The sequence below is a fragment of the Balaenoptera borealis genome (genome assembly GCF_965194805.1).
Source record: "Balaenoptera borealis genome assembly, chromosome: 11".
NCBI classification, from domain to species: domain Eukaryota; kingdom Metazoa; phylum Chordata; class Mammalia; order Artiodactyla; family Balaenopteridae; genus Balaenoptera; species Balaenoptera borealis.
In genome coordinates this window covers 69,508,876-69,533,199 of record NC_138868.1, presented here as the reverse complement: position 1 = coordinate 69,533,199, position 24,324 = coordinate 69,508,876, and the positions used below count along the sequence as shown (strand labels likewise).

Here is a 24,324-nt window from a genome sequence, read left to right as displayed (position 1 = left end):
CCAGAAAATGTTTACAAAAATGTTAAACAAAAGTAGCAGAAGGTGGTGTCCACTACTGTTGAAACTTTATAAAAATATGAACGACTACAAATGAAGGCAGAATAGTTTAGCCATGCAGACCTTGCCTTTAGAGTCTGACAAGTCTGAATTCAAAACTTGGTCCAGCTTATCTCTGTGATTTTGGAGATTTTTTTTCCTAACCACCACAAGCCTCAGTTTTCCCATTTGTAAAATGGAGTTAATTATAGTTCTAGTATCTTCAGGGTGCTCTAAAGATTAAATGAGATAGGTCCTATAAAGGTCTTAGCCCAGTGCCTGACACGTAATAAGAGATCAATACATATAAAATACTGCTAGGCAATAAATATAGATGTGACGGTGTGATGAGACTACCAGTATTTTAATTTAAACAGAATTTATCTAATATCATCTTTACATGTTATCTCAGTATAAAAGTGGGAACCCCTCCCCTGAATCAATGCAACCAAAGTCTGCCTTTAGAATTAGGATTCAATATGATACTTACCACAAACGAACATATCTATGAAACAGAAACAATCTCTACAGACATAGAGAGCAGGCTTGTGGTTGCCAAGGGGGGCGGTGAAGGAGAGATGGATTGGGAGTTTGGAGTTAGCAGATGCAAACTATTATATATAGAATGGAGCAACAGCAAGGTCCTACTGTATAGCACAGGGAACTATATTCAGTATCCTGTGATAAAATATAATGGAAATGGAAAAGAATATGAAAAAGAACATATATATATATGTATAAGTGAATCACTTTGCCGTACAGCAGAAATTAACACAACATTCTAAATCAACTAAGCTTCAATAAAAAATAAGAAGAAAACAAACACAAATATCAAAATATATTTACGATTTCAATATTTACCTCCATGACTCTTGTGATCATTTTTAACGGCCTGAAAATATCCGGGAAAGTCTATCTTGTGACAACTCCAGACTGGAGATGACACATCAAAGGAAGCAAAAAGAGGAAGTGAATTGTTCTTTGTACATATGGAAACATGATTGGTATTTGGGAATATGCTTTTCCAGACGAGGAAGTTGAATTATAAAGAGAACCTCATTCCGCTCCCTGTGGGAAGAGGGATAACAGGGCCATCCTTGCGAATGGAAAAGTGAAGGCAGCGGGGTGATGATCCCAGTAATGTCATCACTATCAATTAGACCCACTGAGGTCCCACGAGATGCACACATGGCTTTAAGCCTCCGAGCCTGTCACATGGAACCCGTGTGTCAGAGCCAGGAGTGACCCTAGCAAACACCTTGTCAATCCTTCTCATTTACAGAGTGGTGAAGTGAATTGCCCCTTTATGTAGCTGATAAGTGGAGTAACCACTGCTTAAACTTTCTCTCACAGCTCCTAGTCTAGCTCCCTTCCCCCTCTGCAGGGACCTCCCACCTCTAGGTAGTTTTGAAGAAATTCCTTAGGAGGGTGGGCACAATCCACAAAGAAATTAAGATAGTGTGGGAACCTAGGACAGTTCCTTATCCTCTCTGAATTTCAGCTGCCTCAACTTGCACTGGGGCGAAAGGATTCAATTAGAAAGTGTTCATAACATCAGCTACATAACAATAAAAATTAGCAAAAAATTGGTCACTTACTATGGGCCAGTTATTACTCTAACTGCTGTCTTGCATAAACATCTCCTTTAATCTTCACAACCACCCTGCAAAATAGATATTGTCATTATTCCCATATTATAGATATTCCAACCAAAGCTAAAGAGGTAAAATAAATTCTCAGTGTCATATACAATTAGAAGGTAGTGGGGTGAAATTTTATAGGGGTTCTGACTCCAAAATCCACATTCCCAATTACTCTGAAATTCTGCCTCTGTAGTTGGTACTCCATACATGGAAGCCACACTGTCATGACCAGTTTCACGCAAAGATATTTGACAATCTAAATGATAATGGCATTGCTTTACGGTAAGGGCTTTGTCAGTATCTCTGAAACAATCAAGACAGGATGGTGATGTTTCTAGCAGTTAACCAGAGGAGTCTCCCTGGTTGTTTGGATTGTTAATGTTGTTCGTAAGGACTCAGTAATGACAAAAATGGCTCTGGATGAATGGGGAGAAGACTCCCAAATTAAGAAGCGTACTAGCAAGGGATGCTTCCCCCTTCAGAAGGGAAAAAGACAAAAGACACTAATGTTTGTGAGGTGCCGGGTATAGGCCAAGTACCTTGCCATTAGATTTGCATAGTTCGTTCAATCAAATCTTTCCATAACCCATGAAGGGACATGCAATTGTTCTGTTTCATTGATAAGTCACTTAAACCCAGAGAAGTGAAATAACATGCCCAAGGTCATATGACAAAGTAAATGTGAGAGGTAAGATTTGAATTTAAGTCTGTCGGTCACCAAGGTTTATTTTTATATTTTTATTTTTATATTTTACCTCTCTTAACCACATAGAGACAACGCACATTCCTCAATGCCCACACACATCTCTCCCCACACACACAGACCCTGCATGTCAGCCCCCCTGACTGCGTCCCGCATCATCTTTCACATCGGGTGGGTCCCATGATGAGTCCTGTGCTTCTTCACCGTGATAATTAAGTTGATTCTTAGAAACTGACAAGGCTGGAGAGACAATATGTGCTGATGGAGGTTCTGAATCACTGCACTAACGCACTACATCGTTGATTCATCTACGCTGATCTGTAGTCTACACGTTCGTTGAGAGAAAGTGGAGACTCCTTGTAATAAAACCTAGACGAGCTTGCAGAGTGTATTCCACTGGGCATTTAAATTCTGAGGAAAGCATCAAGGCTGCCCTTGAACAAGTGCTGCAGCTGAGCCCTGGGAGAATTACAAGAAGACACGGAATTCACCCACAAGACTCTGGGTGTCCCTAGGAGGTAAATAGGAGCTTCTCCATTGGAGTCCAGGACTTACTCTCAGACCCACCCTCTGGCCTCAGATCATCAGACTGAGAAAGACTTGCCTTGTAATTTGCGTTGAGGTATATGGAGTTTGTATGCTGCCGTCATTCATTTACTTGTTTAATCATTCATTCATTTGTTTAACAAGCATTGAGACACTATTGTACGAAGACACTGTGTGTGAAAACACTGTGTTAGGTGCTCAGCACACACCTACCAGTGAACTAGACACAAACCCAGGATTTGTGTTCGGATCTATCCATTGAGATACAATGCTTCATGGCATTTTTATCTGTCCTGATTCATGTGATGATAATCTTAGGCATACAGTGATTGTTATTGCTCCAATTCATCATATAATTAGAGTTACTCTAGTGTGTTACAACACTCTGGGCAAGGAGGGATAACAAATCAGTACACATGGTCCATCTGTTATCAGCCAACCTCTTTCATATACCTCATATTGAAGGGTCATCTATTAAGTGACTGGGTCACGCAAAGCCACTTGGCTGTTTTTTCTGCTGCAGCCAATTTGATCACCTGACCATGTCTATCCTCTGAAGCAGGCATCGGAGCTCCCCTTCCCAGAAACTCAGACACTGTTCAGACACAGTTTGATATTTACACCCTTATTAGGCCACGTGGTGGGACAGAAATCAGACATATCTGAGTATGCATCTTGTGCCCGTCACATGTAGCCGGTGATGAAGGACGATCCCTTAGCCACAGGCATTACTTCTTCTGTAAAAGAGGGTAGCAAACTCTGCTTCTGAGGGGAGGTGGGATGAATTGGGAGATTGGGATTGACATATATACACTACTATGTATAAAATGGATAACTAATGAGAACTTACTGTATAGCACAGGGAACTCTACTCAGTGTTCTGTGGTGACCTAAATGGGAAGGAAATCCAAAAAAGAGGGGATATATGTATACGTATAGCTGACTCACATTGCTGTACAGCAGAAACTAACACAACACTGTAAAGCAACTATACTCTAATAAAAAATTAATTAAAGAAAAAAAAAGAGGGTAGCAAACTCTGCCTCTGAGGTCAGCTGGCAGGATAAAATGAGATAAACGATGTAAATGTTTATTCCCCACACCTCAAGTAATTACTTAGTTTCACATCAGTTCTTTTGCTACCCAGGAAAGCATGTTTGGAAATATTTGACTCGTGGTACAAAAATCCTCCTAAAGGGGGCCCAGGTTATTCTCCACCCTCGCGAGTAGAGAGGTAATGGTTATCCTGATCCCAATGTACTGTGCGCATTTAACTCTGTCCACCAGACCGGGAATCCTGGAGGGCTGGAGTCACAGAGAATTTGTTCTTGTATCTCTAGCTCAGTTCTGGCCTGCCATGGTGTAGGCACTTCCTAAATGCTTGTTAAATTAAACGATGTCTTAATCTCGGAACCCCACTGCTATATGCCTAGCACCTCAATAACTTAATCTTTATGATGGCATTTGAATCTCTTCACCACCAGATTAGATCTTATCTCCTGAGTCTCTTTCATTTCCAGAGCTGTTATCTTTTAAAAAAATAATAATTTAGAAAGACTTTGTGTTAAGAATGTCATTTTGAACTGCTTGACTGTCTTGGGTTATAGCCATTTGATTATGTAGCTAAGAGTGATATTGTGACATCCTGCAGCTTTCTCGGAAAACCCATAAGGCTCATACTTGAGTATAAAGTCAGGTTTGCCACAAATGGAACTCTGCCTGTGTCAGCAGAATTTCCTTAATGAGAAGGTGATTGGAACTGAAATGTCTACATTATTTTGTTTACTTGAGGTCTGTGTGACCGTTTCTTCATGCTTCATTCGGTCACATTAAACCCTTCCTGTAAAGCATCTTATTCAAACACAGAGTTTTTAAATTTAGTGAATTCCAAGTGCCAGGAAATAAGCATTGTTCCATTATTCCTATTTGAGGGGTAAAAAAACTGAGGCTGAGATGAAAATGAGTATAGGTCAAAGACAAGCCCGAGAGTCAATGCAACACTATTTTTGATTAACAAGGGGAAAAGTCTGTGTAAATTAGTGAAAAGTCTGAATACGTAGTATAAAAGTACAAGATTATTATTTCCAGTGACATAAAATTATACAAAGAAAATCTTCCTTGGTATGTTCTACCTAGCATATTATTCGATAATAAGAAAGAGGGATTTAAAATTAATTTGATTTTATGCAACAGTGATCTTATAACTGAGAGCAGCCACTAAAATCATAAGCTAAACTACTGAGTTTTCCTCCATCTCATAGAAATAAAAAATAGGGGAGAAATCGTTGATTAATAGTGATAACAGATATTAAAATCATACGAAGAAATTATTATGGTTGTCTTAGGCCAAACGCTAAAGATTACATGACTCCAGTCTTGGTCCAGCTTTGTTTCCTTGGTGTGAAGTCTCTGGGGGAGGTCTATGTACACAGAAGTCTAGCAGGGCACACTACCCTTTATTACTCAGGACTTTGGTTCAGTAAGTTAAGCTGGAGCATAAGGAGGACTGCTTTTTTCTAGGCTATTTAGGATTAAATTTTTTCAGAAAGAAAACAGTAAGACCTATTCTTGCTACTTTTTCCAAGCCCAAAGAAGAACTTTCTTTCTTCTTAGTGGGAGACGAGGCCATCCAAAACAAATTAGAGACACCAAGTGCAGTTAGAGACAGATCGAGAGAGGTGTTTTCCCTGAAGTGCAGAGCTGAACTGGCCCAGGCCCATTCCCTCAGCCTTGCTGAGGAAAGAGAGAGAGAGAGAGAGAGAGAGAGAGAGAGAGAGAGAGAATGAATAAGAACAAAAGCTAATAAACCCTGAATATTCTTTCCACTCAGATACAATGGAAAAACTAAAGAAGAGAATGAGGTCAAACTCAGAACAAAGATCATTTAATTCTACTAAGCTGTTAGCACAACTTCTTATGCCCGATGCAGAGTGAGTCCAAACAAACCAAAATGTAAGAGTTTGGAGCAGAGAAAGGTTTATTGCAGGGCCATGCAAGGAGACAGGTGGCTCAGGCCCAAAAAGCCCCCGAGGTCCCCAAAGGGTTTTGGCAAAGCATTTTTAAAGGCCAGGTGAGGGAGGGGAGGTGTGATCAGCATGTGCACAATTCTCTGATTGGCTGATGGTGAGGGAGGGTCACAGGGGTTAACATTATCAGTCCTTAAACTCCAGGAGGCCTGGGGCTATGTGCTAATGGTCATCAAGTAGTTAACATTTTCCATTTGGTGGGGGGTTTTCACATCTGTAAAAGAACTCAGGAAATGTGCATCAAATACTGTTATCTTGGTATTTCAGAGAGGAGTTAAAGCCGAGGATATGGGGGAAGGGCCTGTCCTGGGAAGACCCCCAGAGGGTCCTGCTCAGTTACAATTCCTCCCTTTTCCTTGATACTCCTCAATCTTGAGGAGAACAAGTTTTGAATAAGAAAAGGAATAATGGTTCAGAGAAGGAGGTTAATCATAAACTTGACAGAGGTACCCACAGGGTCCTGCTGTTACAAAGTGACTGCATTTAAGGACTCAGTGCCAAAAAAACAAAACAAAACATGCTGTAAAACTTGATTTAACTACCGTGGGTGGGTCTCCTTTTTGGGATGCAATAAGGGAAAGGCACATAGAATTCCTCCTGAAGGCCGCTGCTAGAACAACTTTCATATATTTTCTCACCAGATTGGGGGGGGGGGAATTATTAGACCCATTTTACAGATGATTAAGCTGAGTTTCAACGAATTTAGGAAATTTGTCCAATTCACAGAGTCAGTAAACCATGGCGATTCTAACACAAGTCTGTCTGACTCCAAAACTTCTAAAACCAGATCTGGCAACAATTACAGTGCCACCAATTATTCATTGCATGACCTCCAGCAAACCAGACAAATAAAAACTTGGATGAATTAATTCCCGGATGAAGCTATCTGGTTTCTTAGCCTGAGAATAAGTAATCCCTATTTCTTAAGGTTGCTGTAAAGATAAATGAGACAGCTAAATGATAAGATACAGATGATAATAAGACCCTTAAAGGGCCGAAATAAATTCTTACTGATTTAAAAAGAGGAGCTAGGACATGTTTTTCTTAATCTATAAACTTTGAGGTAAGTGGCAGAAGGAGCAAGTGTTCTTTTACTGTCTATTGTCAAGAATCTAATGAGGAGTATGACTGAGCAGTCCTCTTTGAGTTGAGAGTGACCACTTTGATATTCTTATGTTCACATACAATGGGTGCTTTTAAAGTGCTTTCAAACACTTAGTTCCCTGAAGAAATAGAAAAATTCTTCCTCATTATCTTATGCATCTTATGCACGTGATTATTTTACCTGCCTGCTTCCTTTCTTTACTAAGTACAAAGATTCCAATTCAAAGATGAATAATCCCCATTTTGCAAAATAAGTAAAGAATCAGTGAATTTTTGCTTCTTCTGCAAATACGAATCAACTCAGATACCTGATGAAGTGCCACAGACCATCTGAGTTACTCTGAAGCTCAGGTCGATCTGAAGCAAGGCGTCTGGTTTATGAAACCCCCGTGCGGTACTTGGCAAGGGTCAGTGTCTATTTACTTTGAAATTTTTCAGTAAGACTTGGAGCCTTTTTGAAATTGCTAGCTTCTCTGTGTTTAAATCATGACTAAATTTGAAGAGATTTGTCAGAACTGCTCAAAAATATTTATGACTTCATTAAGGCTTGCCTAGATAATTCAACCCAGGAGTCTCAACATATATTCTATATGTTGAGACTCTACACCAACACCTCCCCCTTTTTTATAGGTCAATACTTCACTTTTCCCTCCATCCACCACATATAATCCCAACAAAACCCCTTGTATTTTCTTTGCCTCACTCTCTCTGAGCAAACTAAGAATATATCTTAGTCCTAAGAAGAATTTGATTTTAATCAAAATATTCTCCTTTTGTTCTTGCCATACTTCTTATATCTCTTGAAAGGACTTATTTTATCTTCACTTTTTCTTATCTTCTACTCCAAGAGACACCTCCATTTTCACAGCTAAACTCTGAGAAAACACAGAAAAATTAACACATTTTATTTGGATCCAACTGATAACAACACCAACAGAATTGACCCTCAGGTGCTAATCTGCTCTTCTCTCCTTTTTTTAATCAGCATCATCATTCATCTATGTCACCCAAGGTGGGAGAACCGCCTTGGAGAGCACATTTGGTCTGCAGACTTGATAAGAGAACTTTATAACTTGCAATCCTGATTCCCATATTTTATTCATGATTTTGATACTCCTAGTCATTATTTCCAGTAATCTTCCATTCAAAGGCTGCGGGTTAATGTATATGATAAGGTTTTCTGCCAATGGCCCTAACAATTGACTGGCACGGCTGGAGACAGTCTCTGGCAAACAGTATTAGGCTCTTGGTTAGAGAGGCAATTGTATGTACAGACTAATTCAAAGGGACCTGAACTATTTGAGGGAAGGCTCTCTACCAAATTACATTTCTACAATGTGAATTTTAAGGATCAGAATTAAGCTCATTTTAAACACTGTAGTTCATAACCTTACTTTTGTAACATGGATCTGAATTCATTTTATTGAGATAACTGGAACATTCTTTTATGTAAAACATTGAACTATAATTAATGCTGGACTGCAATAGCTATATTAGACTCAGTTATGTCAGTAATTATCTGTGTGACCTTAATTAATTGAATGAATTTCTTTGGTTCTTGGTTTTCAGATGATGGTTTGAATTCTTTGATAATAGATGATCAGCAAGTACTATGGAGTGAGTGTGTTAGAATGTAAAATCCTCTGTGTAGCCAAAATTTTATTTGGCAATCATCCAAATAAAATTGTCTGCTCTCTATTCCTGTTCTCATTCTTTTAGTTCAGATCACTCTCATTGCGCTCCAAGATTATGTCAACTGTTGCCTAACTGTTTTCCTACTTCTGATCTTGCCCCTCTGTTAGTGTCTTTTTCACAACACAACAAGAATGATCTTTCTGAAACACACATTTGATTGTCACTTTCAAGATTAAGGTTTTTGCCATAGACTGAATTTTTTTGTCCCCCACCTCCCCTTGTATGTTGAAGTCCTAACTCCGATGTGATGTTATTTGGAGCTGGGGTCTCTGGGCAGTGATGAGGGCATGAGGGTGGAGCCTTCAGGAATGGGATTAGTGCCCTTGTCAAAGGGACCCCAGAGAGCTCCGTCACCCCTTCTGCCACGTGAAGTTACAGAGAGAAGATGATCATCTGTTGTCCTCGCCCAACAGCAAATCTGTTCCCAGCCTCTAGAACTGTAAGAAATAAACGTTTGTTGTTTAAGCCATTCAGTCTATGGCTTAGACAGTTCCTCTGTTGCCCTTACAATAAACTGCAGGTTCTTGGCCATCTCTTAGAACTGGCTCCAGTTTACTTCTTCAGCTTCATTTCCTCAATATTCCTTTCCTCTTCGAACACTTTGAGCTTCTAGGGCTTTTCAGATGTTCTTTCACCTCTTTGCCTATGACGTTCTTTCTCTGTAAAACACTAGTCTCTCCTCCCTGACAAGCTGGCTCTTCCTGCTCATCCTTCAGATCATAACTTGCAAGTCGGTTTCTTTGAAAGGTCTTTGCTGACATCCTGAATTTAGTGTTCTTATGACCCTCTGTTCCTCACCTATCTCAGGTTTAAAACTGTAGCATAATAGCCAATTTATTTGTCTGTAACTGTCCCTAGACTGTAAGTTGTACTGAGGGACAGAAACTACATCTGTCTTGATCACTGTGGAATCACAATGATCTAGCAAAGTGCCTGGAATATTATATATGTTTGTTGAATGTATTAAAAAATGCAGTAGATGAAAGGATGCTGCTAGGTTCTTTCATTCTTTTTCTATAGAACATGGAGGCAAATGTTTTACTATGCACTGTTTTCAATTTTGTACCCCTATCTGATGTAAAATGCACTTTATAACATACAGAGAAAACAGGAAACAAGAAAGGGAGAAGGGAGAAATATGTAAATGTTAAGAGATGGTAACAAAAGAATGATTTCTTTCTTACTAATTACCATGCAGGCACACTAAGCTAAAAATGGTATGTCCTTGATTAACCTCATATACCTTAAATTGTATTAATAGGCTCTCTGGAGTGCCAAATGAATAGTATTATGCTCTTCTGGGAAAAAAATAGTCACTTTCTAATAATGAACTAGCTGTGAGACATTAGCATCTGTGAAGAAAGATATTTAGAAAAAAATAAAGCAGAGATTAAGCCAAAACTTAATTTTCTTTTGTTGAATATGTTCAGAGAAGAAAGTCAAAAACATAATTTCAGATGGCATATGCAGATTGCTTAATAGGTTTATGACATGGTACAGAAATCCATGTGAGGATGAGCATGAAGTGATGCTTAAATTATATTTCAGTAGCTTGAACTGTGCTTTTTGTCCATAAATATTTCTAGAATGGTTGATTCTCTGGTTTAATATTTAAGTTAGAGCCAAAAGGATTGGCTGATTAATTGGATGTGGGTGTCAGAAAAAAAATTAGTCAAAGATGTCTGTAAGTTCTGGCCTGAGCAAATGGACAGATGGCATTGCTAACCACAGGGAGAAAGAAGGCTGAAGATAAAATAGATTTTGGGGAGAAGATCAGAAATTCAGCTTCAGTCATGTTCAGTTATGTTAAGAAATTCAGCTTCAGTCATGCAAACGGCAATGTTGATTAGGCAGGGGATAGATGAATCTGGATTTTGGGAAAGAAATCTGTGCCTTGAGTACAGTTTTGTACATGTTTGAGACTCATAGGCATGCACATGATACTTACAGCTCTGAGACTAGGTAAGATCACTAAAGGAGTGAGTGTAGATAGAGAAGGGGAGAGGAACAAGGATGGAGCTTGGAACACTCCAATATTAAGGGTAAGGGAAGAGGAGGAACCAGCAAGGGAGAATGAGAAGGGGGGACAAGCAAGGGAGAAGGAACACCAAGAGAGAGTGGTATCCAGGAATCCAAGTGAAGACAGTATATCTAGGAGGAGCAAGTGATCATCTGTGCTTAATACTGTTGGTAGAACCACAAGATGAAGGCTGAGAATTGACCATTATGTTATCAATGTGGAAGTCACTGGTGACTTTGAAAAGAATAAGGGAGGACAGAGCAAGATCCCGAGTAGAGTGGGTTGAAAAGAGATTGGGAAAAAAGAAATTTTAGACTGAGAGTGTATACCACTTTCTATAATCCATGTAGCATATATTTAAAAGTATTTTTGACCCAATTCTTAATGATCCTTTTCAGAGTTTTTACATATTAAATGTTCCATGGAACTAGAGTCGCTTTTTTTTTCAATGAAAAAAATTCCCTAGTAACAAAAATACAATCTATGTGAGCAGCAGTGAGGAAGCATATGGGTTTTAATGATTGCTAAGAATACTACAACGTACCTACAAGCTTGCTGGTTAGAAGGATTTTATTTTAAACGGCATTTGCCATGAACATATCCGCAGAAATATATCAAGTGTCTTCATGAAGATTGTAGGTCTCTTGGTTTCCCTAGTCTATTTCCATTGAAATCTGGTATCTAACCGCTTTGTTCTGTGCAAGTTCAGCTCTTTTAACGCCTTGCACATTAAATAAAAGGCTCCTCTTTGCTTATTGAGCTTAGAGAGGACATTATGGACCAGTATAGGAATGGAAAAATACTCTGAGTTTTCATTAGCTGTTGTAGCTGTTCTGAAACAGGCACACTTTTTAATTAGCCAGTTCTTTGTGCCATGATCACAAAGTTTGAAGATTCTATTTGACCCAGGGTGAGGATTTCATCCTTAGATTAGTGTTTTAGGTATCTGTTCTAGCTCTAAGTAGCTGCCCATAGCGAATGGCCTGGAATTAGTCTGCAGTCCCCATTTCTACTGCATAGGGTCCTTGGAAGTACATTAAACCCATGAATGCCTCTGTGAGTATTAACTGTGGTCTCTCTCCCATGTGTGTCTAGTCCGTTTAGTGGCCTATCTTGTGACTCACTCCCATTCCATGCTAGAATGGCAGCTTGGTCTACTCATTCTCAAGAAGAGGCTCTCAGCAAGGAAATAGAAGTAAGTCCTTTTCCTTCCCCCAGGTACCCCTACTCTAATTAAAGACCAGAGCAGTTAAAGACACCTCTGTTGAGAACCTTATTACAGTGACCGATTCATCTTTGTATCTAGGTCTTTTTTGTCATCAAGTTCATAAGCAAAAGAGCCCAGGGATGCATGTGTAAGTCAGAATACAATATGCTAAAAACTGTGATAGAGTTTGTTTGTGAAAATGCTATGGGGACATAAAGGGCAGTAACAAACTGCTGTTAGACCTTTGAACTAAATATTCAAGCAAGACTAGGAGTCGACCAGCTGGACAAGAGACACAGTGGCACATGTGGCAGTGACCCGCAGCCAGCGTGAACAGAACAGAGGCTTGGAGGTGGCAGTGAACATATTCGTTGGAGTAAAGGTAACATGTGCAGTGTGGCTGGAATACTGGGTGTGTAGGATGAAATGTGTACAGCAGTGAGACTTGTCATCTTATTGCTGGATTAATACTGAATGAGACTCATGTCTGGTTAAGACTTGTCACTTCATGAAACATTTTGTCCTCAGTTAACTAGTTTGGTCATTTGTTTCATAAGAGGCTAATCGATTTTGAGCATCAGTCAGTAAAGAAGATAGAATCCGTAAGTTCTATGCGTCAGGCAGGATGAGAGGACACTACGCCTGAGACTTGGGAGGTGAGATTCTTCTTGGCATATTCTGTAAGATGGCAGCCTGCTTCTGGTACTCTATCTTGACAGTACGCTTCCACCTCCCGGGGTTGCTCCCTGACTCTGTGACCATGACTGCATGTTTAATTTAAATAGGAAGAGTGACAGATGACCTCTTTTTAACATTCTTTGAAGCTGAATCCAGCCTCTGTACCCTGACACCAAATTAAATCTTGGAGACAGAGTTTTGGGTGAAGTAGAAAAGAATAGCTTTATTGCTTTGCCAGGCAAAGGGGGCCACAGTGGGCTAATACCCTCAAAACTGTGTGTCCTGACCTGGAGGGGGTAGTGGAAAGTTTTATAGTAATGGTTCAAAGAGGGTGTGATCTGCTCATGGTTGTTCTTTGGATTGGTTGGTGGTGGGGTAAGTGGGTATCAGCATCTTCAACCTTCTGGTTTCAACTGGTCTGGGGTCTATGTGCCTGTGGGCAGCATACAGTTAACTTCTCCCACTTGGTGAGGGTTTCAGTATCTGCAAAACAGCTCAAAGATATTATTGTGTGTGTCCCTTGAGGGGGAACCAGGACCCTGCCCCAAGGCTGCACTATTATTTCTTGACCATTCTTCCCTTGTCTCTGTATCCCCTCCCTTCCCTGATTAGCAACTGTTTAAACCTCCCCATTGGAACTCAGGGAAGGTCAAGGAGGCTGAATGAAGCCTATTTCCTATAATCAAGAAATAGGGGACATAGAAAGGCTTTGTGCCCAGGAGCCACACAGGCTCCTGCTCAGTTCCAATGGGAGAAGCTCCCCATAGGGCAGTGTGTCTTCCCATAGGCTGTCTACCTTTAACTCTGCCTGGGTAGAGTCCCTCATGGCATAACCTACTGTTACTCTGACCTGGCTCTGTCCTTCCACTCACATAGCACATCTCCTCTCCTTGGTCATCAGTGAGCAAGTGGGAATAGGGTTCCAAGGCTATGAAATTTTTGATTCAACTTCCTGCTTATTTCTTAGCACAGAATTGTAGAAACTTCTGCCTTATCTTCCAAAGTAACATTCTGTCTCATTCTAAGTCTTACCTTCTTTTATTAAAACTTATATTTTGTGTTATCATTAAATTGTATTTTAGAAGGATCTGACACAAACAAGTAATAAATAAGAGAAGATTCTCCTTTGCTTATATTTCCAGAGACTATCTGATTTTTAAAGTATTTGTTAGCTTTCTGGAAAATGAGTCAGTCAATGTGATTAACTTGGAATGTAGCTTTTATCTGTGGTTTAAAATTCATAATATAATTAGGTCATGGTTTCCTATGTTGATATTTGCTTCACGGTAATTCTGATAGCTGATAGTTTAATTGAATTTTCATGTGTCTGAAACAGATGCTATAAGCTAACTCCCCCATCAAAGTGCAAATGTTAGTAACGCAAATTTAGAGGAGAACACTCCCTCATTGTTCATTCCTACATTTCAGAGCTATAGCTGATTTAACAATTGACTCATTTAACCACAAACACTGACATTAATCATAGGAGTTGTGTGTTTAATTATAAGTGGCCACCAAAAGAGACATTTCAAAAAAAGATTCAAGCCAAGAATGTGATATAAACTGCTTTTTAAAATTGTTTTCCTTACGCAGGGCTAGGGAAAGAAAATGACTAGGCTTTTCATGATCCTATGCGCTTTTAAAAAAAATTTCAGTGTGTCAAAAATTATTTTGCTTTTTCTCTTGATTAATATCAGAGCATACTGTGTGCATTTTTGGTTTAATGACTGAAATTTGGGGGGAAACAGATGCGTGCATCAAGAGAACCTAAAATAACATTACCATGAGTTCTATTATAACATATGAAACATCTAGAATTTATAGTAATTACATACAAACTTATAAATAATGGAAGAGACTTAATCACGTTGACCTTGCTCCATCATAAATAACAAGGTTGCTTTAAACTCAATCTAATTGCTCCCTCATTATACAGAAACTTTTCTAATCCTTTCCAGCCATGGGAACCTGTGTAACAATCTACAGTGCTCCTTTGGGTGGATGGATTTCTTTTTGAGAAATTATTCTTCGGTTATACTTTTTTCCTTGCACTCTCCCCTGTTCTTTGTGTGTTATCTCTCACTGCGATCTCTATCTTACTGATACAAGTGATTCTCCATGTGTTTGTCACAGGAGCTCTGAGCTCTTGGGAGGGCCTACCCAAGCAGAGAGTTAGTCAACACTTGCTGCCTTTAAACAGTGGCACACAGAAGTGCAAAGTTTCAGTATTGAAATTGCCACTGCTGTGTAGAAAATTACGTGAATGATTTTTCCCCCAATGTTGTTAAACAATGCATTTTGAGAAAGAGTATATATAAGTGATGTGAGAATGATATGTACTTTTAAAAAAATAAAATGATGTGTTTGGGGGACATAATGTAATATTAAAGGGGCATAGTAAAATTCTATTACATTATTTATACAATAAGAAGAATAAACATAGGAAGAAAGAGCAAAATTTAAAAAAAAATGTGGGTAGAATAAGGGTATTCCCCATGTCTCCAGTCAAACACTTGGAAGATATGACCAGAATATGCTAGATGGAGAAATATTTCTTCTTAAACTTGTGTGTATAAAAATGTAATAGGGAAGAAAAAATCTGACTCCATATTAGATCCGTTTCTTTCACTTTAATCTTTGTATTCTATTGCTTTTGCTTTGACTTAAGAATGTTGCCTATAGCCTAAAATATACAGGATAACCCATTTTCAAGGCTCTGACTTTTAAGGGTATAACACTTTTGCATTCATATAGAGATAAAAGTTGCAGAACAGACAATAGCATTTGTCTTATTGAAGGTTTACAGGAACATCGTGACCTGACCTACGTGAACAGCTGCAAGAACAAAGGATTCTGACACCAAGAAGTTAGAAACAACCAACCACGCCCCTCTGTCACCTTGCCTCTAAAAATGTTTTTTCACTCCTTTGGGGAGTGTGGGATTTTGGGGGGCATAAGCTACCCAACTCCTTGCATGGTGCTGCAGTAAACCTTTCTCTGCTCCAGACTCTGATGTTTCAGTATTGTTTGGCCTCACGAACTTGCATTCAGTAACAACATGCAGACAACAGCACATACATAAACACATACATATACATGTTTTTGTTTGTGTATATGTGTAAAATAAACCCTGGGCATTAAAAAAAGACAGTGAGTATTTTTTGGAGAGATGTGAAACAATAGAAATTTTAATATTTTTCTATTTTAAATATTTCTTCAATATGATTATGTCACATTAGAATGATACATAAATTTTAAAAACCTGGCAACTTGTTTGGACTGAGTTGCACTGTGCACATATTTGGTTCCAACAAGGTGGACGTCAGAAGTCTTACACTACATGCTGTGATACCCACACCTATGCTCTGGAGGAGGAATCACTAAGAACTAATTAGAAAACTCCCCTTTGTTTGCTGCATGTAGCACGGCACGGGGGGGAACATAAAGAAAGCAATGGCACAATCGTCATAAAAGATGGCTCTTCTGGTCTTAACGGTTAGTGTTTTTCATCCATGTGACTTGGGCATGAATAAATAATGGACACAGATATGCTGTTTTTCGCTCTCCATGACTTTGTTGTGAGCATGCTATTCTTATCAGTGGAATAAATTGATAAATTCCTGGAACACAGGTTGCAGAATGAACCATGAGAGCCGGATCCATGTTAGTTTTCCCTGTTCTTCCTGCCAGCTAGTAAGGTTTGTCCTGTCAATGTTCCCGGGGCTTGCTACTAGCTACTGAACACATATTTCTGGTTAACAGCAAAATTCATCAATAAGCAAATGGAAAACAAATCAGCTTAGCAATAAAGTTGAAAAATAATCACAGCGTCATAGAGGAAACCTGCAAGGTGACTTCACAGTAAGAGTGATGGCAAAATTGCTGGGATGTGAGTCGAATTTACACTGCAAATGACTGTCACGGGGCCGTAGCACCGAGTGCCAAATGATGGTGTTATGATGGCTGTGCAAAAACATATTTGTGCATTCCTGTTACAGACAAGAATGCCAAGAGCTTTTGGAAAGTAGAGCTTCTAGTACTTTGTCGTGTGCTCTTTCAGAGTAGGAGGAGTGTTCTTGTTCGTCATGGACTTGCACTGTATAAATAGAGCAGACATCATCTTATTGGCAGGTGGCTTCCTGAGCATCTGATGAAGAGGATGAAAAAAATAGCTACATTTTTGCCTGTTTCCTATGTGCCAGGCATTGTGTTAACGATTTTAATACGCCTTGTTCCCTGACCTCAAATCCCTATGAGCTCTTTGGCACCAGTTATCTCATTATCTCCGGACTGACTTTCTGTCCTAGACATATACTTTATTCTTCTTATTTGACTGATAGGCCTGACCTTCCGGGTCTCCTTCTCAGTTCTTATGTCTCACATGATTTCCCTGTCCTGTGCTTAATACTCACAAGGTATGTATAATGATAACGATAGGAAAGACTTTTCAGTTGCTTACTATGTGCCAGTATGCGCTATTCTTCTCTCTCTCGTTCTCTCTTTCTCTCATCTCCCTCTAATCTCGCTATCATCAGTGCCCTTCAGCGAAAAACCATGTGAACCCAGAAGTTGAACAAATTGAGTTTATTACTAGTTACCTAGAGGGAGAACACATGAGACCAGGAGAAGGGAACTGTGGGGTGCCTCAATAATAGGGTGTTAGAAAGTACTTAATAAAGGATTTAGGATCTAATTGAGGGATTTGGGGGGAAGGTCTAAGGAAGCAGGAATTTCTTTTAAATTGGATGCTGTCAAAAAGCAGGGACAATTTTATGATGGAGTATCTCATTAAATCTTATCTACAGGGAGGGGAGATTAGAGCCAGAATCAAGCTGTAAAGAAGTAGCAGTTCTCATTCTAGCCAAGGGGGGTGGTGTTTAGCATTTTATAGGCAGCACAGTGACCTTGTTTTTGTCTGTTCTTAGACAAAATTATGAAGTGGCTTTGCTTTGTCTTACTTTATCATTGTCTCAGAGTAACTTTGTCTGAGGTTGGTATTCTGTGAGATTTTTTATCTCCAACAGGAGAATGGTATGGCCTGGCTGTGAGTGTCTGGCCAGCTTCCACATGTTAAGGATTGTTCTTTTTTTTTTTATTTTTAAAATTATCTATCTATCTATCTATCTATCTATCTATCTATCTATCTATCATCTCTCTCTAACTACCAATCATCTATCTATCTATGATCTTTTAATAATCACAACAATGCTCTGGGATAGGTAGTATAGTTATTTCCATTTTACAGATGGTGAAACTAACAGAGAGAAGTAATGTGTTCAAAGTCTTCCTGCTAATATATAAAGATCTGGGATTCAGACTCAGGCAGTCTGATACCATGGTCCATGCTATTCATCACTCTCCTGTACTGGTTGACCATGAACCCATGTATTAGATAGTCCATCCTTCCATCACAGGTAGCCTGGACCTTTCTATAATGGGCTGAGCAAATTAGGGGCTGTGCTTCCTCACCTCCTGGGAGGAGAGGAGTGTCTGAGGACAGGAAGACAGATACACTCATCTGGCCAGGAGGAAGAACGAGAAAAAAGTAAAGACAGCATGAAAAGGTGGAGCAGGGAGAAGGGTAGGGGACATGGAATGAGAAAGAGGGGAAGCAGGCTCTGGTCCTTGCCTTACTTCCCTTGGGTTCAAAGAGTGAGAGAGTCCCCAGGGTGCAGAAGCAGGGGAAGAAGAGGTGACTAGAGCATCCCTTGTGTTCTGATACTAGTTTGGCCCATTGAGGTGTTTGCCCAATAGAGGCTGATTGCTATGCTCCTATAGAAGATCCTTCCCCCTGGGAGCATGGGTCTGTCCACATCCTTGGGGCAGAGGAGATAACGTGGATAGAGGAATAAAGAGAAGGCCCATGTTTTGTTGGAGACTAACAGCAGGAAGGACAAAAATTGCACACTCATGATGTCTGCCCTGAGCGTTAATCTAAAAATCCAAATAGAGTAAAAACTCCTAACATCAGAAATTCCAGTCTATCAGATTAGACAAAATGGAAAGTCAGAACAGAAAGAAACAACCAGAATCTTAATTAAATAGAAATAAGTGACACACAGCACATGTTGATAATAATTTTGGGTTTAATTTTTTTTATTTTTCTTTTTTCTTTCCTTCATTCATCACGTATTTATTCAGAGTCTACTATGTTTCAGGCACAGTGCCAAGCCTGGGGATACAATGACTAATGAGTCAGTCAGGATCTCTGCCGGTCGCAAAGTAGGCCCCAGACACTAGGTCATACCATTGATTCAGAGACAAGAATGTATTCTGAGAACATCCATGAATTGGAGTTTTAATGTGGTAGATTTCCACCAATCAGGCTGCTGTCTGGGAGCCAGCTTACCTAGTTGGAAGAAATGTAAATTGAATTTTGAATCGCTGTATTTCCACACTGGGTCACTGATGCTTCTTGCTTCTTCAGGAAGCAGAGAAAAGCCTGGCTCTCCATGCTTACCCAGGGTTCCTACATGATTAGGTGGATTGAATTTGCATGTCTCATCTGCCTTTGCTTTCTGTCTCCTTTCTATAATTTAGGAGCTGAAATCTCAGTTGGGTCAATGCTTCATCAGGTGCCTAGCAGAATACAGTTGCTCAAGAAATGAAACTAGGATATTGTCAAGGTAAAGTGACCTCTGAACCCAGGTGAATAGCACTTCCTAAGTGCTGCGTATCGTTGCTCACTCTCTTCTTTCTTTCTAACTCTCCCCATGGGAGGATGGGTTAGCTGACAGGTCCCAACCTTTCCCACCTGAATTGAGTCTTCTAAATAGCCACATAGAGTCATTCCTCCAAGCTTCCAGAGATGGTCAATAAGTCCAGTCACAAAAGAGTATTCAGGGATTTTGTTTCTCAGTCAAAAGAAAGTAGGGGAAAAAAGTCTCTCTGATACTATCACTCTTTTAGCTTTAATTTCTCATTAGAGAAATATTTCAAAAAGTCTAAAGAAAGCTTTCAATAGCCAGAGATCTTGTGAATACAAGCTATTGTGCTGCTAAAGTGTCTGTTCGTGTCAGAAAACACGAGGTCTGGGTGCGTTTGTCCTGTTGATCCACTTTAGATACCTTTTCATTGTCTCTGAGAAACCTTTCATCACAGGCCTTTTACCTTCCCCTGCTCAGTGGAGTTACAGAGCAGTTAGGCTTAGTGTGTAGCTCATTTACTGATGCAAATGAGTCATCTGCTTCAGTTTTAATTTTTTGTCCTTTCTAAGTTGACAGTTGAGAAATCCTGAAGGACACCAACTCCTGGAGTTGGACTGTGAGATTTCTGAGAAAAAACCCTGACCCTCAGCAAATCAAAACCAAAACCCCATCACACACACACACACACACACACAAAATCAAAAAACAAACAAAAAGCCCAAAAAACAAAAAGCAGAGGAACAAGAACAAACACAAATCCCAATTAAAAAAAAAATTAAAACCTCTATGAAGGGCAACTTTCATCCTCTATCTCAGACAAAAATATTCCTGAAACCTTATGCAACCTACTTTGTAAATTTACATCTGCTTTAAAATAGGGGGATAAGGACATGTTCTTATAATGCCTGAGATTGCAACTGAAAAGTGTCTGGATAGTAAGGGTAGCATAGTTGTAGAAAATTGACAATTTATTAGCCATCTATGCAAGTAGCAACTGTAGCTGTTTGGAGTTAACAAAGAAATGGACTTCCATATTTTTTTATTGGATTTTAATGGGCAGTCATCTGTTGATGAGTGAGAATGAGATACTCCTCTAGTCACTAGATCTAATTGTCACTAGATGCCACAGGAGATAATGTAGTGTCACTCCTCCTGCTAATTCTTATACCATCTAGTCTTCAATCTGATCAAAATTCCAAATACTATGGTTTCAAATCTGATTATGTCTGTTATAAATGATCTCAGCAGAAGGTGGACTGACCTCATGAAGTGGATCCTATGAGGTTTGAGTCCAAGATTTCCTGGCCAAAGATTTGCTTGCTCCCAAATATCAAGTTGGGAACCCACCATTTTCAATGATTTCTTTGGAATCATTTAATGACTCCCTTGCATTATCTTTACCTTCACAGTAGAGATTCAGCTCTTTGTGGGCTTGTTAATAGCTGTATTTCTAGATCTAAGCATGGTGTGGGCTGCATAGTTGGTGCTCAAGAGTTATTTATTTATGTATTTACTTTTATTTTTAATGAGTAGTTATTTGTGAAAAAATAAGAATACATGAACAGTGTGTGTATGTTAATCCCAAGCTCCTAATTTATCCCTCCCTTCCATGTTTCCCCTTTGCTAACCGTAATTTTGTTTTCTAAATCTGTTTTGTAAATAAGTTCATTTATATCATTTTTAAAAATTAAATTCCACATATGAGTGATATCACATGATATTTGTGTTTCTCTGTCTGACTTACTTCACTTAGTATGATAATCTCTAGGTCCATCCATGTTGCTGCAAATGGCGTTAACATACACACTACTATATAGTGTTGACTACTATATATAAAATAACCAACAAGGGTCAACTGTATAGCACAGGGAACTCTATTCAATATTCTGTAATAACCTATATGGGAAGAGAATCTGAAAAAGAATGAATATATGTATAAGCATAATGGAATCACTTTGCTGTACACCTGAAACTAACAAAACATTGTAAATCAACTATACTCCAATAAAATTTTTAAAAAAAGAATAAATGAAAAAATGAATGAAGGAATAAATGGATCTGAAAAGTTTTGAGTCTTTGAATTCCTCATATGAATACAGATAGAGTCTTTTCTTGAGCAGATATGAGCCAATTTTTTCAGGTGCTATGAAATGAGATAATACAGGAAAGTTTCTGGCACACAGCATGTGGTCCACAAAGGCCAGCTCTCTTCCCAGCACATACTCTGGTGATGGTTTGGATGAATTCTGAAGAGAGTAAGATCTTGAAAGATATGGGGGAGGATAGGCCTTGAGTGCTGCAAGGGCAGAGAGGGCTGTTTTAAAAGATGAGGGAAGGTACCAAAACCACATTTTTTCAAACCCACAGTTTTCCTTACTCTGGACCTGAAGCACTACCTGAATTGCCAATATTCCCTCCTACTCAGGGATCCTGACTCAATAACCTACCTTTGTTAAAATTCCACTCAGTGATGCCAGGATTTCTTGAGTGATAATAATGTTTAAATTTCTATTTGTGACCTTACGTCACATACAAAAATTAACTCAAAATGAATCAAAGACCTAAATGTAAGACCTAAAACTACAAAACTCTTAGAAAGGAACAGGGGCAAAACTTCATTACGTTGGACTTGGCAGTGATTCCTTGGATATGACATCAAAAGCACTGGCAATAAAACAACAAAAAATAAATTGGACTACATCAAAATTTCTATCTGTGGCTGGTCTAAATGCCACCAAAATTTCCTCTTTCTTATGTGAGACTGACTAACAGCTAGGGTTTGTGCCTTGTAAGGATGGGTGGATTCACTTACACATTTTGTCCTGTGTTAACTACACAATGGAAAAGTACATCTGAACAACACTTGTTCCCACAAGTCTTAGAGTTGACTGAAATTATTCCCTCTCCGCACTGCAAGGTTGCGGTATCATTGTATTTTCTGTTTTTGGTTGTTTTGGGGGTGTTTGTTAGGTTTTGGTTTCTGGCAACAGAAACCCATTTTGGCTAATTTAGACAAAGAGGTTGCTTAATGAAAGTGTCTGAGTTGATTCACAGAACCGAAGGAACATTTGCGGAGCCACCGTGGGAAGGGTTTGGAAACAAGAGAGCTCTTGGGAAATCAAGTAGCAAGAGTTAACCTCAGTCTCATCAGATAACATTGTGGACCAGTCAGCTCCAGTCATCTTTTCAAGTCCTTTGTCTTAAGCTCAAGGTCGTAGTGGCCAAGCTTGAATCATTAACCCCTATTCTTCCCTTCAAGAAAGAAATAATATCTTTATTTAAGACCCACCAAAACTGCATGGAGTTCAAGAGCCCATTCTATCAAAGGAAATATGGTGCTCTTTCCAGAGAAAGGAAGCTCGCTATGCAGCAAACACACAAACACGGCAAACAAATCAATCAACCAACCCAAGTCCACATACTGTGAATTTGCAATTATCACCCGTTCATGGGGGGAAACTGAAATCCAAGAATTAGATCCAAAGGGAATGTAAGGAGAGGTAAAGCTGCCATTGAAGTCACTCTTTCTCTCCCTGAATTGTATTCCTATGTCAATCTCCTTAAGGCGTACTGCAACACTTGAGGCTGTTGGAGTTTAAAAAGAAAAACTTGTTTGTCATTACAGAGCAGTCATTTAGCCTTTAATTATGTTTGACTGTCCTGTTTCCGGTTTACGGCCATATTTGTCAAACAGAAATGATGAGTTCCAAGTGTATCAATAATTGTGATCCTATCCTGTCATCTGTGCTGATGAACAGAACCACACCAATAGCTCACACGCTCACAGTGTATTTTCACATATGCTTTCTCAGTCAGTTCTCATCAACAATCTGGGAAGAGAGAGATTTATCATTCCCATTTTACAGATGAAATGAGGCTCAAATTGGCCATATCTTCAACCAAAATCACAGAAGAAGTCAAGTAAATGATAAGGCCTTGTCTTCTGCTTCTAAACTGTAATAGGAAGCACTTGCTCAAGTCGGGATCGTATTTTCTACTGCTTTATTGTTACTTTTAAAAATTTCTGATAACATGTCGCACAATGTTGGATATAAAGAAGTTATTCTGAATAAATGCAGAGGGCAGAACAGACTTTCTCCTCTCCCAGTGTTTGTTCTTTTCCCTTTCTCATTCACCTTTTTCTTCATTCCTCTTATACCTTGCTCTGCTTTTAGTCAGTTTCTCTCTCATCTCTAATTTATTTTACATTCATTCATGTCCTTTAAGTACTGGAGGGCATAATGATATCTCTATTTGCATAGCACCTTGTTATTGATGAAGAAATTTACCTATATCAGCTTATCTGATTCCTCTGATTCTCTTAACAATTCTGTGAAGTAGTTATCATTATTCTCAGTTTCCAGACAAGGCAGAGACTCAGAGAGCTTAAGTTTCTACTTTAACTTCGTATAGCTGGTGAGACCTGGAACCAGTTGTGTAACTGAAATTTGAATCCAGATGTTTTTAAACTCCACACTCTGTTCTCTTCCTATTGCTCACACTGTCTCCCACCAGCTCATCAAAATGCAAGACAGGACATACCAGAGACTGAAGTCTTTGCAGCCTCATTCACCTGTCCCCCAGCTGTCTGCTAGTCAGGATATTTTCTCATTGGGAAATTATTAGATTGTATATACGTAATAATAATGGAAGACAAATGTTTCATGCCCACAAACAATAATATCGCCTAAATATTTCCTAAATATATTTATTTAGTCTAATTTTATCATGCAACAGTTCTTTGTGCTGTGAAAATGTGCAGCCTAATATTTTTATTGCACTTGATTTGATTCAGATTTGCTTTGCTGAGGACTTACTGCAAATGGAATAAATGACACTTGGAACAGTCAAACAGTGGACAGATATCCACTTAGTGATGTTATAGAAAGTAGTCATGTTTCATGAGTGGAGCTGGGTTTGATTATCCCAAAGGTTCCTTCCACAAGCTTTACTGAGGTGGTCTTGGGCCAGGTACATACAGATTAGGAAAAAAAATATGTTGTAGATAGTAAAAAAGGT

At 39.1% G+C, this 24,324-nt stretch overlaps 1 long non-coding RNA gene across 1 annotated transcript in view; it reads right to left on the bottom strand.

Moving 5' to 3' along the window:
* The window catches only part of LOC309605149, a 386,329-nt gene that overhangs the window by 20,597 nt on the left and 341,408 nt on the right, over positions 1–24,324 (bottom strand). The gene's annotated exons all lie outside the window — the stretch shown is intronic.